This window comes from Trachinotus anak, unplaced genomic scaffold (assembly GCF_046630095.1).
Source record: "Trachinotus anak isolate AG129_WGS33_773 ecotype Australia unplaced genomic scaffold, CSIRO_AGI_Tana_v1 ptg000026l, whole genome shotgun sequence".
Taxonomy (NCBI): domain Eukaryota; kingdom Metazoa; phylum Chordata; class Actinopteri; order Carangiformes; family Carangidae; genus Trachinotus; species Trachinotus anak.
Genome location: NW_027273877.1, coordinates 437933 through 450038, shown reverse-complemented (window position 1 = coordinate 450038; position 12106 = coordinate 437933). Strand labels below are relative to the sequence as shown.

Genomic DNA, 12106 nt, shown 5'->3' with positions numbered 1-12106 from the left:
GTATGGAATTTTTTTTTTTTTTTTTTTTTTTTTTTTAAACCAAATGGCAAATCGCCTTCGGTTGTCTGGCAGGGTGAAAACGAGCCTGTTCTTCTTCGCTCTTTCTCCCTCTCACCTCTGACAGAATCCCCAGCCGGGGAAGGAAAAGAAGATGAAGAAGAAGAAATCCTGGCTGTCCTCCTCTCTTCTTCTCCTCCCCTCGCTTGCTCTCTTTTGCCTGGCAGCACCGGGAGACAGATGACAAGGGTTTGTGGCCGTCTGATAACCCCTGGGTGGGTATTTTCTAATTTATTTAACGGCAGCTTATTAAAGAAAAAACAAGCCGATGAAGAAGAGGAGGAGGAGGAGGAAGAATAAAGAACACAGGCGGAAGGCAGGTCTCTCGCCCCAACGGCCAGGGGACTCAACCCAGCCAAGGAGGAACCAACGAAGAAGAAGAAGAAGATGCACCGACTCCCTTGGTATAGATAGCCGAGAAGATCAAACGACACCGGAGGAGGAGAGAAAGAAAAGGAGGGAAAAACACGAGAAACATAATGCTCATTATTAAATTGCAGCCGTTCCTGTTGCCAGGAACCTATTTCTCAGTATTAATTATTCATATTTTATTTCAGTAATCCAATACTCAGGTGAGAGCGGCTGCTCGTGATAGAACATGTAATTTCGAAGCTTAATGGCAGCAGGGCGGCTTGAGCAAGGGATTAGAAGCAGAGTATAAATCACTAATGGCTGCGTGAACGTACGGCGGCTTGAATCCGTCTTGCTTTGTGTTTACTTGTGTTTTATTGTGCTATGTTGCTCCAAGGGAAACACTTTGTGATGACCTTTCTCCAGAACTTGAGAAACACAACTGTGAGAGAGAGTGGAGGGGGAGAAAAATAAAAAATCACACTTTCCAGGCGGAATAAGACGCGTAATTTCCTGATTTGTCTAAACAAAGAGTTCATCAGCATCTCTCTCCCTCTCTTTCTCTGGCCGACAACGAATACACAAACGTGGAGAGCAGAGGAGGCCTGACATATTTGCAAATGCACAAATGGCCTGATTCATACAAATTATGTTTTTCAAGCAGAATAGCACCATCACTTACTTGTGATCCGATTAGCTGGATCCTCATCCCTCCTCCTCCTCTCCACTCTGCATGAAATTCATCTCGTCTTCACCCAACACCTCGATTTGTTTACCCGCTGAAACACTTCATGATCCTAACAATTTATGGACTTGCAGGAATTTGGGGAAAATTATAAACATACAGTGTTTTTGTCGGCTAACTGTAAAGCCTGAGGCCGTCCCTTTTTTATTTTATGCTCCCACATAAATGTCTCTGTCATCCCCTTCCCCATCGCTCTTAGACAGGCTGACAGTGCAGGAGGCATCCCATCCATATTCTCTGCTGTGGACATGTGGAGAGGGCAGGAAAACAGGGAGACATGTTTGCTCTTGCATACTGTAATGTTTGTTTTAATTCAAACGAATAACAACTGAATCACTTCCTGTCATAAATTATCTTTATTTCACACACAGAAAAAGAAAAAGGCACCGCTTTGTAATAAAGCACCCAATATAAAGGCTTTAGTAATGGCTTCATTAATGGGGAGTAAATTATTTGCTGTAGAGGAACAAGTTTGGGTTGCTAGGTTGTGAAAAATCCCTTTGGCTGCTGTTTATCCTTATGTTTTAGTAATAAAGCAGTTAAATGGTGACAGCCCTTTAATAAATCCTCATATGGGTTTCTCATTTCTAATAAACCACCAAGTCTGCAGTTATTAATGTTTAAAAGTCATCAATAAAAGGTCATCCCTCTTATTTCAAGAAGTCAAAGCAAGTGTCATGCTGCAGGACTTGGACAACGCCAGCGAAGGAGATTTTTCACAACTATGGCTCTTCTTTAGATGAAGAGGTTGATTTCACGTCTCGTTTGTTTCATCTGTACAAAAACTAAAGTGTAAAAATGACAAACTGATTTCCAGGGGTCACATGCTGGACTGTTAGAAGGCAGGTGGAGTCTTTGTGCTAAGCTAAGCTAACTGGCTGCTAGCTGAAGCCTTACACTCACCATCTAACTCAAACAGAAAACGAGCACATTTCCCAAAATGTGGCGCCGAGAAATGTTTTATGTAATGTTTTACATGCTTTTAATGTTTTCCTCCATTAGCAACAACTCAAATAGGTGAAGGGTCAAAGGTCATCAGAAAGAAGGGGCTGAGAATGTGTTAAAATTGAGTATTTCTACAACTGATTTTCCTGGAAGGCCAATGCTTTTAATCCTAATTTAACAAGGCAAGCTGGCTAAAACACCTCCACCCACAGGGAGCAGTAACATCTGTGAATGGAAACATACTGTGCATCTACAGAAAGCTTTAAAATGCACACGATGAGGCGATTCTTGACATCCCACTTTTCTTTATGGGAGGGGGGTGGAAAGGTGCTGGGCAGCATTTAGCCTCACAAGAAAAAAGGCAATTAGGTCATAGAATATGCACACATCTTGCATGCTCTCTGGTCTCCCGCAATTTGGGCTAAAAAAAAGTAAAGGTCAGCCACGTTAGTCAGATTGCGCTCGACAAATTCTAAAAAGGCTCGCTGGTCACGCTGAATGTATTCCCTGCAACATAATTAGCCCCCTCAATTCCCTGTCGTGCCAAGCTACCGGGTGTCTCAAAAAGCCCCACCCCTTCCCCCAAAATGCCTTTCACCTCTGCTTGTTCTGCAGTGAAGCCCCCCCCTCCCTTCCTCCTCCTCCTCCCTTCCTCTCCTATCTCACCGCTCTATCACACATTGTTGCTACCCTAAACTTGCTGCAGATGCAGTCGGCTGATGCATAAATTAGTCATCAACATTAGCATTAGCCGGCGCGTGGCACCCGGTGCCAACTGCTCTCCGAACGGCCATAAAAGGTCATGTTTTGATGACTGAATGCCACACAGGCACCTTGGCTCCCCGGAGGAGGGTTCCCCAGGTGCACGTGAAAGGTTAAAAATTACCTACCCGCCGCCGCCTGTCTCTGGCGAAGGAAATAATTAGGGGGTTTTTAGGGAGCGGCAGAATGCCTCGCTGTCAGATGACAGAGCGTTACCTAATGGTCGTATCTGGGGAAGAGTCAACCGGCCTGTCATTCTCTTGACAGGACAAATGAGCATAATGGTGGCAGGGAAATGGGCGCCTGTTCCCCCTTTTTTCAGCCAGGGAGGTAGGGAGGAGGAGGAGGAGGAGGAGGGAGGGGGGGTGAAATGGCAGCGCCTGAGCAGAATAACACAAGTACGTTAACCTTTTACATAAATCTGTTAACACGTGTATGAGTGCTGTTTAAAAGTGAGGCTTGATGCTCTCCTCCTCCAAGGTGGGCTCAGCCTGTTTTTCCTTCTGTTTTCTGCTTGAATTTGTTGAAATATATTTTCACCAAACTAGAGTTTTGTCCTGTAAACATCCGTCCTGGAGCTTCAAGAGAGCAGAACCCAAACAATAACACAGAGAGTGGATTTCCTCCATTCAATAGAATAAGTAATTTACTGAAAAATAAATACAATCAGAGAGAATAATAAAATACATCTTCTATACAGGCGTCACAATCTATCCCTTTATACATGTTTATCATCTGATATCAAATTAAAACCAGAGTCAGTACAGAAAAACACAAATTTTACCTTTTTACTTTAAGATAAGAATTCAGTTTGAAGCTGAACACTTCCTTCACAATAAAAGCCTTACAGCAAAGACACCTGATTGTGGCCTGTAGCATGAAAAAGGTTCAGATAATATTAAGACCAAATGAAAAAAGAATTAAGGACTGAAAAACAAGACAGAATGATCAGGTGTTTCTTTGATTGTTTGATTGTAGGATTTAATCTCACACTCTGAAGCAGAAGGTGGCGACAGAGAACACTGCAGTTGGTTTAACATTCACAGAAGAAGAAGAGGGAGGAAGTGGTCAGGGTTAATCACAGAAGTGTAAACTAGATGTGGACACTTGTCACTGCTGCTGTTTTTGTGGAATTAATTGAGTGAACTCAGGTGTTTGGGTGAACCAGACAGAGTCAAGGTAAGTAACACCTCTCCATCTGTCCTCTGTGCTCAGACACTTCCACAAGCTTCCACTGGAGCGACAAAACGAACCCAAATAAACAACTTGAAACGAGCAACACCTGAGCCCTGAGCTCACCTGTGTGCACACCTTGGTTTCTGTTGGTCTGTGGGTTAATTAGTGTTTGTTGGAACAGGAAACCAGAAAAGCATAAATAAACAACAGGGATTTGATTTTGGTTTGATTTGGACACTTTTACAGATACCTTCTGATTTTACACCGAGTCTGTTTTGTGTTTGATGAACATGAAGACATTAAAACAGACAGTTTGAGGTTGGTGCAGTTTGGCTGCAACCAGGTTCACTTCAGGTGACTCAGGTAGTTTCATTCATCTCTAGTATAAGTAGTGCTGTAAATGTTGAAGTAGCAGACAAAATGTTTCGGCTGTTAATTAAATGGCAGAAATTAAATGATTATTTTGGACCAAATATAAATAAATGAGAGACACTAATTATATTAAACTTCAGTTTTTAGAATAAAACATGGCAGTCAGAGATGAGGCTCCGTACAGCACATGACAGAGTGACGGGTTAAACTCCCCTTTACTCTGCCAAGGTTTAGGCACTGACACAGGTGGTTCACATCTGCAGAACAAGGCCCTGATGGCACCTGACTGTACTCATACTGGACCTTTTTGCTTTTGTCCAGAAGCTTATCATCAATGCACTGATCAGTCTGGGTGACTGAGATCCACACCCACCAGATATCCAGCCTGCCTGAGGCCCCCACCTCTCAGATGATGTCTCGGTAAGTTGATGACTCAGCTGTACAACTTTCCTGCTTTGGTTTGTCGTGTTTTGGTGCTGCGGAGTTTGTAATGTTCCTCATATGTGGTCTTTTTATTTGAAACAATAAAATCAACACTGTACATTTCAGGGCTGTAGCCACATCCTCCCTCGTCAGAGATACATCTTCTTAAAAATCTTTGAGCTTCTGCTGAAACTTTTGACTTTGTGTTTTTAAAGCACTGTCAGCCATGATTGAGGTAGTGGTTTCAGAGACACTGCATCCTTTTTAATTTAAAAAACATTACATTTTATCAATAATCCCCCTCTAAAGTAAATTACCCATAAAGTGAGTGGCTCAGGTTGTTTGAACCTGTAGTTCCCTGCAATTACCAGCACGGAAGTCATTCACATCTGGCCTGAAATCTTTATGGGAGTATGATCATTTCCGGGTGGAATCAAGTTTGTTTTAATAGAATGAATAAAATGAAGGCTGTAGGACGATTATACAGTCTAGAGCAGAACACAGGTGGATCTGCTGTCAGCTGCTCACACCTCTGATCAGAGGTTTCACTGAGCCTCTGAGGTGCAGTTTAACTCTCTGCTGCTCTTCCCCCGACACCGGCTTCATCTCTGTATTCTTCCTGTGCCACATCCTGCATGCGAACAGAGGGGTTATTAACATAACAAACTTAAATGCCCTATATAAATAATACGTTCACAGAAATGCAAACCGGCTCAGCTGACACTGTTTAGGCAGCGCCTCCAACATCTGTTTATGAGCACTTTGCCTAATGATATCATCCGATATCATTAACTGTGGCAGTGCGTGCCGCAGCAGCAGGTGCAGCTGTTTATGCCCCTCCAACACCTCCCCAACACACACACATAAACACACACGCACACACACACACACATTCGAAGAGAAAAGACGTTCACAGTCTCCTCCAACACCAGCACCAGCACCAGCACCAGCCTTTCCCTCCCCTCCACCCCATGAATCGCCAAACCGCTCATTAGGACAATTTTCCTCAACAAAAAAAGCGGCCCCTATGATTTCAATCTGTATATCACCTGTAATTGTAGTTTTTAGCGAGAGCCTGATTCCATACATTTGCAGGAGTAAACTGTGACTGCGGGTGCGAGTGCTGAAAGCACGCCTCTCGCTGCGGCCGCCAGCTGCAGAGGCTGTTTTTAGATGGCAGCCGCTTTCCGTGGGGAGGCTCTCATAGGCCTCTGCATATGTGTGTCTGTGTGTGTTTCTATGTGTGTTTTTTTCTGGGGGAGGTGGAGGCGGAGCTTGGCGGGCCCCTGCTTTGTTTCCTGACTTGGTTTGCTCTGTTTAGATGCTGGAAATTATAGAAAATTATTGAAATTATTATTTCTGGCAGCAACAATGAGGCTGCTTCCTCTTCCTGACCGGAAGGCCACGTTCAGGGTCTTCACAGGTTCTCTGGAGCCTGATTCGATCGTACGCTGCTGTAATTAGTCAGATGGTCCATTCACATGTTGTGCGACACAGAGCTATCTGTTGCATTAGCACTGTACCCGAGGCGATTACAGTATTTATAGATCCAAAACAAACAATGCATATGGCAAAATGTTAACTGGCTCCCTCTTCATTTTTATTTCAGGCAAAGGAACAAAATAAGAACAGTCAGCTCTCAGCTGTCAGGCTCCTTGGAAATGTTCGTCCTCATTTTAACACTTTGATGCACAAACTGGTTACAGCGCTAAACAACTACACCTCGTATTACAAGTGTGGAATAGTTACCATTATATACTGATGGTGCATCATCATCACAGGAGAATGTGGTTTTGTGCAGGAAAAATGACGCGTGTTGCTCCTCTTCTCAGCTGTTGTGAATTGAGCGTCCATGCAGCTGCCAGTGTTGGATTAGGGGCAAAGATATGTTGACTGTTCTGTTCTTTGTCTCAGATTCTTGAATATGTTTTTTTATCTTCCATGCAGCCATTGACTTTCTCAAAATCTGTCTGCATTTAATCTGTGTAAACATCCGATCACAATAAAAAAGTGCAGAAAGAAGGAGTTTTCATACTGTATGTCAATAAATGGAAATGAATGGCCAGTATAAAAGTATTTCTGAGATTGGAAATGGTCAGTATTAATTATAGATTCATGATTTAAGAGGAATCTGAGGGATCTCTTTCACTTTAAACCTAACAGACACTTAAACACACTTAAAAATGTGCTGCAGTTAAAATGACTCATTTTGAAAATTGGACATTTGAGATGTTGAATTAAGGTAAATTATGGGATGAAAAAAATCTCTTTCTACTTAACTGCTTGACTTAAGTGAGGTGCTGCGCTTATTTTTGATGCTATTAGTCATGAGAATGAAACTTTTATTGCTGATGATGTGATAATTTTTCCAAGTTTCTCTGTGATACTTTGAAACTGTAAATATCAGCGTCCGTCTTGCAAGTTTCTTCTTCCTCGATCTGACAGTTCTACCCAAAGACGAGCATGTTGGCACCCAGAGGAGTTTTATGTGCAGGCAAAGACCCCGACACTGAACCCGCTCTGAGCACCGAGGGCCAGCAGGGAACACACACACACACACACACACACACACACACACACACACACACACACACACACACACACACACACACAACACGAGCTTGTAAATGCTCTAGTAGCTGTTTATATGAACACACACGAAACAAAAACAAAACACACATGTACACAACACACACACACACACACTCCTCCTCCTCCCAGCTGTTTTCTAAATGTTGATTACACAAGACACCGGGGGGAGCCTCCTCCTCCCTTCTTCCTCCCCACTCTTCCTCCTCGATCCGGTAGCCAGGCGATTACCCCACGAGGAGGCTGTGAGGGACCGGCTGACCCGAGGTGCTCGGTGACCCAGGGTTGAGGGTCCAGAGAGGGCTGCGGCCCTGGGGCCTCTTGGCTGGGTTCTTCTTCCCCCTCTCCCTTCCCTTCCCTCAGCTGTGTGAGCAACACATCTCAGGACGGGAGACATGGGCAGAGACAGCAACGGCCCGGAGACAACTGGCCACGGAGAACGCAGGAATAAAATATTCAAATCAGAAAACTCCTCCACTGCGGAGATGCTCGGGTAACTTTGTGTCAAGTGAAACGGAGACGGGGGAGAATTAAAGTGAAATGATTTTGATCCGACGTGATTTTGTTCAGAGGAAATTTGTACATGTTCAGGCAGAGAACTGAGGCTTTTATCCAGCAGGAGAATAAGATTAAAACACATGAGGCAACATGCTAATATGAAGATCACCAACACAGAGAAGTTTAGATTCATGCTGGACTCCATATAAACGATAAGGCTGCAGGATGTTTAGTTCACCATGGCAGTGTTGTGTTGTTGTAAAGGTTTTGTTCAGTGTGTTCAGAAAGGTGTTGACTGTGCCTGTAAACCTGAAGTCTCGCTCGCTGCCCTCCGGCCTGTGGTCAGCGTACGTGACAACGCTTTCGGAAGAGATGAGTAAAGCAGTCAATGAAACGAGATCCAACAGAAACACTGTGTGAAGAGGTTGAAGTGAGGTTTCTCTCAGAGAAGTTATGAAATCTTACTCAGAAGAAGTCGAAGCACTTGGAGGAAAAGTGGCTGAGATTTGTGTTTCTGAGTTTCTTCTACAACAGATTGCAAAGTCAGACTTTGAAGCAGAGTTTAATTTTTCACAAAGTAAGGCAGGTTTCCTTTATAGTTTTTTGTGTACAGATCCTGACACCTGATCCAGACTCTCTCTCTGTGATTTTGTGAAGTTGTGAAGTGAATGTTTTGACAGCATATGGGACTTCATTCCCACTTCACAAATTTCCTAATGGGGAACCTAAAGAAATGTCTGTGCTTTAGCACCGTCAGGCACGAAACAGTGGAGCTAACATTGAAGTTAATGATCAACCCAGCAACTGTTGGTCTCTAATCCTGCAGAGAATCTGCATCTTTGTTTCTGGAGCTGATTTAAGTTGTGGTGCATTATTGTGCTGAAGCTGAACTTCTGATCAGAGTAGACTTCATTTGCTAATTCCACTGAAAAGGCAGCGAGATGAGCACGAGTCTGAGAACAGAAGTCAGGAACTTGCCACTTCTTAAAAACTGCATTTTTGCAGTTGGGCCCCTGTTCTGTTCTCCAACAAGTTTAAGGTGCGGTGCAGGAAGTGCTTTTGTTGATGTTGCACTCAACACATTTCCTGACAGATTTACAGTCAGTGTAATTACTGAAACCGACATCGACAGTGAACCTTGAGCTTTTTTTTGAGGCCCCTGGGGGTCTGGGGCCTCGATGCAGAGACACCACTGAATGTCACTGTCTGGTTTTTGTGATTTTGGTGTCACTGAGACAAAGAGAGAAAAAGCAGCTGCAGAAATAAACACAATTGATAAAAGAATGAAGTCAACATACAGTATATTGAGCTTCATTTCTTTGTGGTGCCAGTAAAAAATCTTGAAACTTGTTTTGATTAGACAGAATCTGCATATACATGTATTCAGCATTCACTCCCTGAACCAGCTGTCTCTGAGCCTGAACTTCCTGCTGGTTAATGTATGCTCGCTGTGCGTTTGCCCGACCTGTCTGAAGTGATTTCTGACGGCCTTGTTTAATTAGCCGGATGTGTGTGTACTTTTATACATATTCATCGGCCGCAGATTTCAGCCCGATTGATGTTGTAATTGATTCAGAAGGTTTTATAATTCCTGCAAAAGCAGACCAAGAATTTCAATGACTTTGCAATTTGGGGGAACGGAGAAGAGGAGGGAGGGAGGGATGGGAGGGCAGGGGGGTGAGGAGATCTGAGGGTGCCCTGTCTACACCTGAGGAAACGTCGACAGGCCTCAGCCGGTGTGATTTCTATCATTTTACAGAGGAACAGAGAGGGAGAGGGGAATGTCAGCTGCTTTGTTGTTCCTCTTTCACAAGTAAATTACACATTTAGGATTTATTAAGACAAGAAACAATTTTCAAATAGTGAATCTGTGGAAGCCTCCATGGAGATGTGCTCATTACTCTGTAGCCCCAGGCCATGTTCACCGCCTCGAATGCATCCTTTTTTTCCCCCTTTTCCTCTTCCCCTCTGTATTCTTCAGCGCTGCGTTGCCATGCCTGATGCCGTAATGTCACAGCGGTTTGTTCAAAGCTGTGGCGATGATTTGGGCTCCCAGCAGGTGCCGCCCCGATGTCTGTTCAATTATTAAAGTGAGGGCCACATGGATGCATTACAGCCGCCGCACCCATTAGATAAAAAGACGATGGCTTTTGACATGGCGCATATTTCCTCTTTGCCTCACAAAGACGCCGCCGCTGCAGCCCTTTCTTGTTGCTTTTTGTTTTATTCATCACCGTTCTCATGATTTTTTTTCTCTTTTTGCTATGCATGGATATATTAAAGAGCCATTTGTTCCCTTTCAGTGTTGTGGGCACAAGAGCTATCGTGATCTTTTTGATTCCCTCTCATCAAACTGAGGTCATGTCTGCTCCTTGTAGCTCCCTCTACTCTTTTTAACTTCCCAGCAGCCCCCCCGTCGCCCCAATCTAGCCATGAAAACGCCCGTTGTGGTGATAAATAAATCATGTGGTGGACACAAAGTTAAACCTCATCACAATCGCTTCCAGCAGCCGCTTTCCTTCTCTTTTTCCTCTTCCTCCAGCGCTCAGATGTTTATACTTTGATGGTGCTGTAATGACCAATCAATGCCATCGCAATTGCTGGAATTGGGCGTCAGCTTGAAACTAAAAGATGCCACCTATAAATTCTTTATCTGTTATTTCTCCGTTTTTTTCATAAAAAAAATTCTAACTGTTCTTTTGTTTAAAGAAAATATTGAGAAGAGGCAGAGACTGAGACAGCAGAAACCTGTGTGAGTGATCGAGCTTGTTCTGTGTCCGATTGAGAGTTTCATCCTAATCTGAACCTTGATGCACTGAGACAGACAGACGTTTACTGCCAGACCAGGAGGAAACTGATAACACAATGCTGTGCCAAGTACAGTGTGCAGGTAGTGTGTAGGTAGCTAAAATGAGGCTAGCATCATGTCCATCTGTATGCTGTGGTTGTGGTGGAAAGTAACTAAGTACTGAACTTAATACTTTTACTCCTCTATACATCTAATTACTATTTACTTTTCAGAATAAGATGTCACATCAAAAGTGAGAATTCATTTAAACCAAACTGTATGAAGGAGCTCCACCTCCAGCAGAATGGTGCTTACACTTTATTGCATCAGTATTAATAATCAGCACTTTTACTTTTGGTACTTTTAATACATTATGCTGATAACAATCTTGTACCTTTACTCAAGAAGGATTGTGAATGCAGGATTTTTACTTGGTGGTGTTGCTACTGTTTCTTCAGAGAAGGATCTAAATCCTTATTGCAGCTTTAATATTCATATTAGCTTCAGCTGAACTTGAGCATGTATTTTTACATGAAATGAGCTCAGTGGCTGAAACAGTTGGACTGTGGCTTCATTTTTTCATCTGCAGAGCAAGTTGTGTTGTTTCTGATATTTCATGACTAAATTTCAAACCAGTGTGAAGGTAGTTTGGTTGGTTTTTAATGTTCAACCGCTTCTCTCGTCTTTTCAAGTGAAGGAAAAAGTAGTGTAGTATCAGGCCACACATGCAACCCTCCACTCCCACACCAACACACCCCAACCTCTCCTCCTCTTCCTCCTCCTCGTTTGATTCTTCGCTGTGTGTTCTGTACATGCCAACAAATCCTAATTGCACCCCACACTCTTCTTCCCACCGATGCTGCGCGCTTCGTGCCACCAAATTCCTTGTGTGCTAATTAGGCACGCAACCACGGTGGATACACTCCTGACAGGTGCTGTTGGCCTGCCGGGGTCACACACACACACACACACACACACACACACACACACACACACATATATATATAAACACACACACACAGCGAAAGACAGAGAGAGAGAACGAGAGAGACACTCATGCTCACAGCATTAAAAATAAATGGAGAGAGGAGAATAACGAGAGAGGCAAGACGTGTTAATTTCTAGCTTCCATCTGTTATTACATAAGCACTGCCAACAACTACGCATCTCTGGAAGAACGGCGAAAGGGGAAAGAGGAGGAGAGGAAGACGAAGAGCTGAAAAAGCAAAACAGCCATAACTGACGTCCTCCTGCATGGAAGAAGAATTCCTCAGGGAGGCCGGCGGAGGAGAAATCAGATTGATTGAGCAAAGGCAAACTTGAAGATTCATTCGAGGGGTTTCGCTTCCAAAACAGTTTGAACACATAACCTGGTGTTCTTTCCTCGAAATGTGGCAAAA

At 43.6% G+C, this 12106-nt stretch overlaps 1 long non-coding RNA gene across 6 annotated transcripts in view; it reads left to right on the top strand.

Moving 5' to 3' along the window:
- The window catches only part of LOC139609787 (uncharacterized), a 207458-nt gene that overhangs the window by 173313 nt on the left and 22039 nt on the right, over window positions 1-12106 (top strand). For all 6 annotated transcript variants that reach the window (XR_011685358.1, XR_011685357.1, XR_011685359.1 and 3 more), the window contains one exon: window positions 4730-4828. This is a non-coding gene — a long non-coding RNA (uncharacterized lncRNA). The remainder of the gene's footprint in view (window positions 1-4729; window positions 4829-12106) is intronic.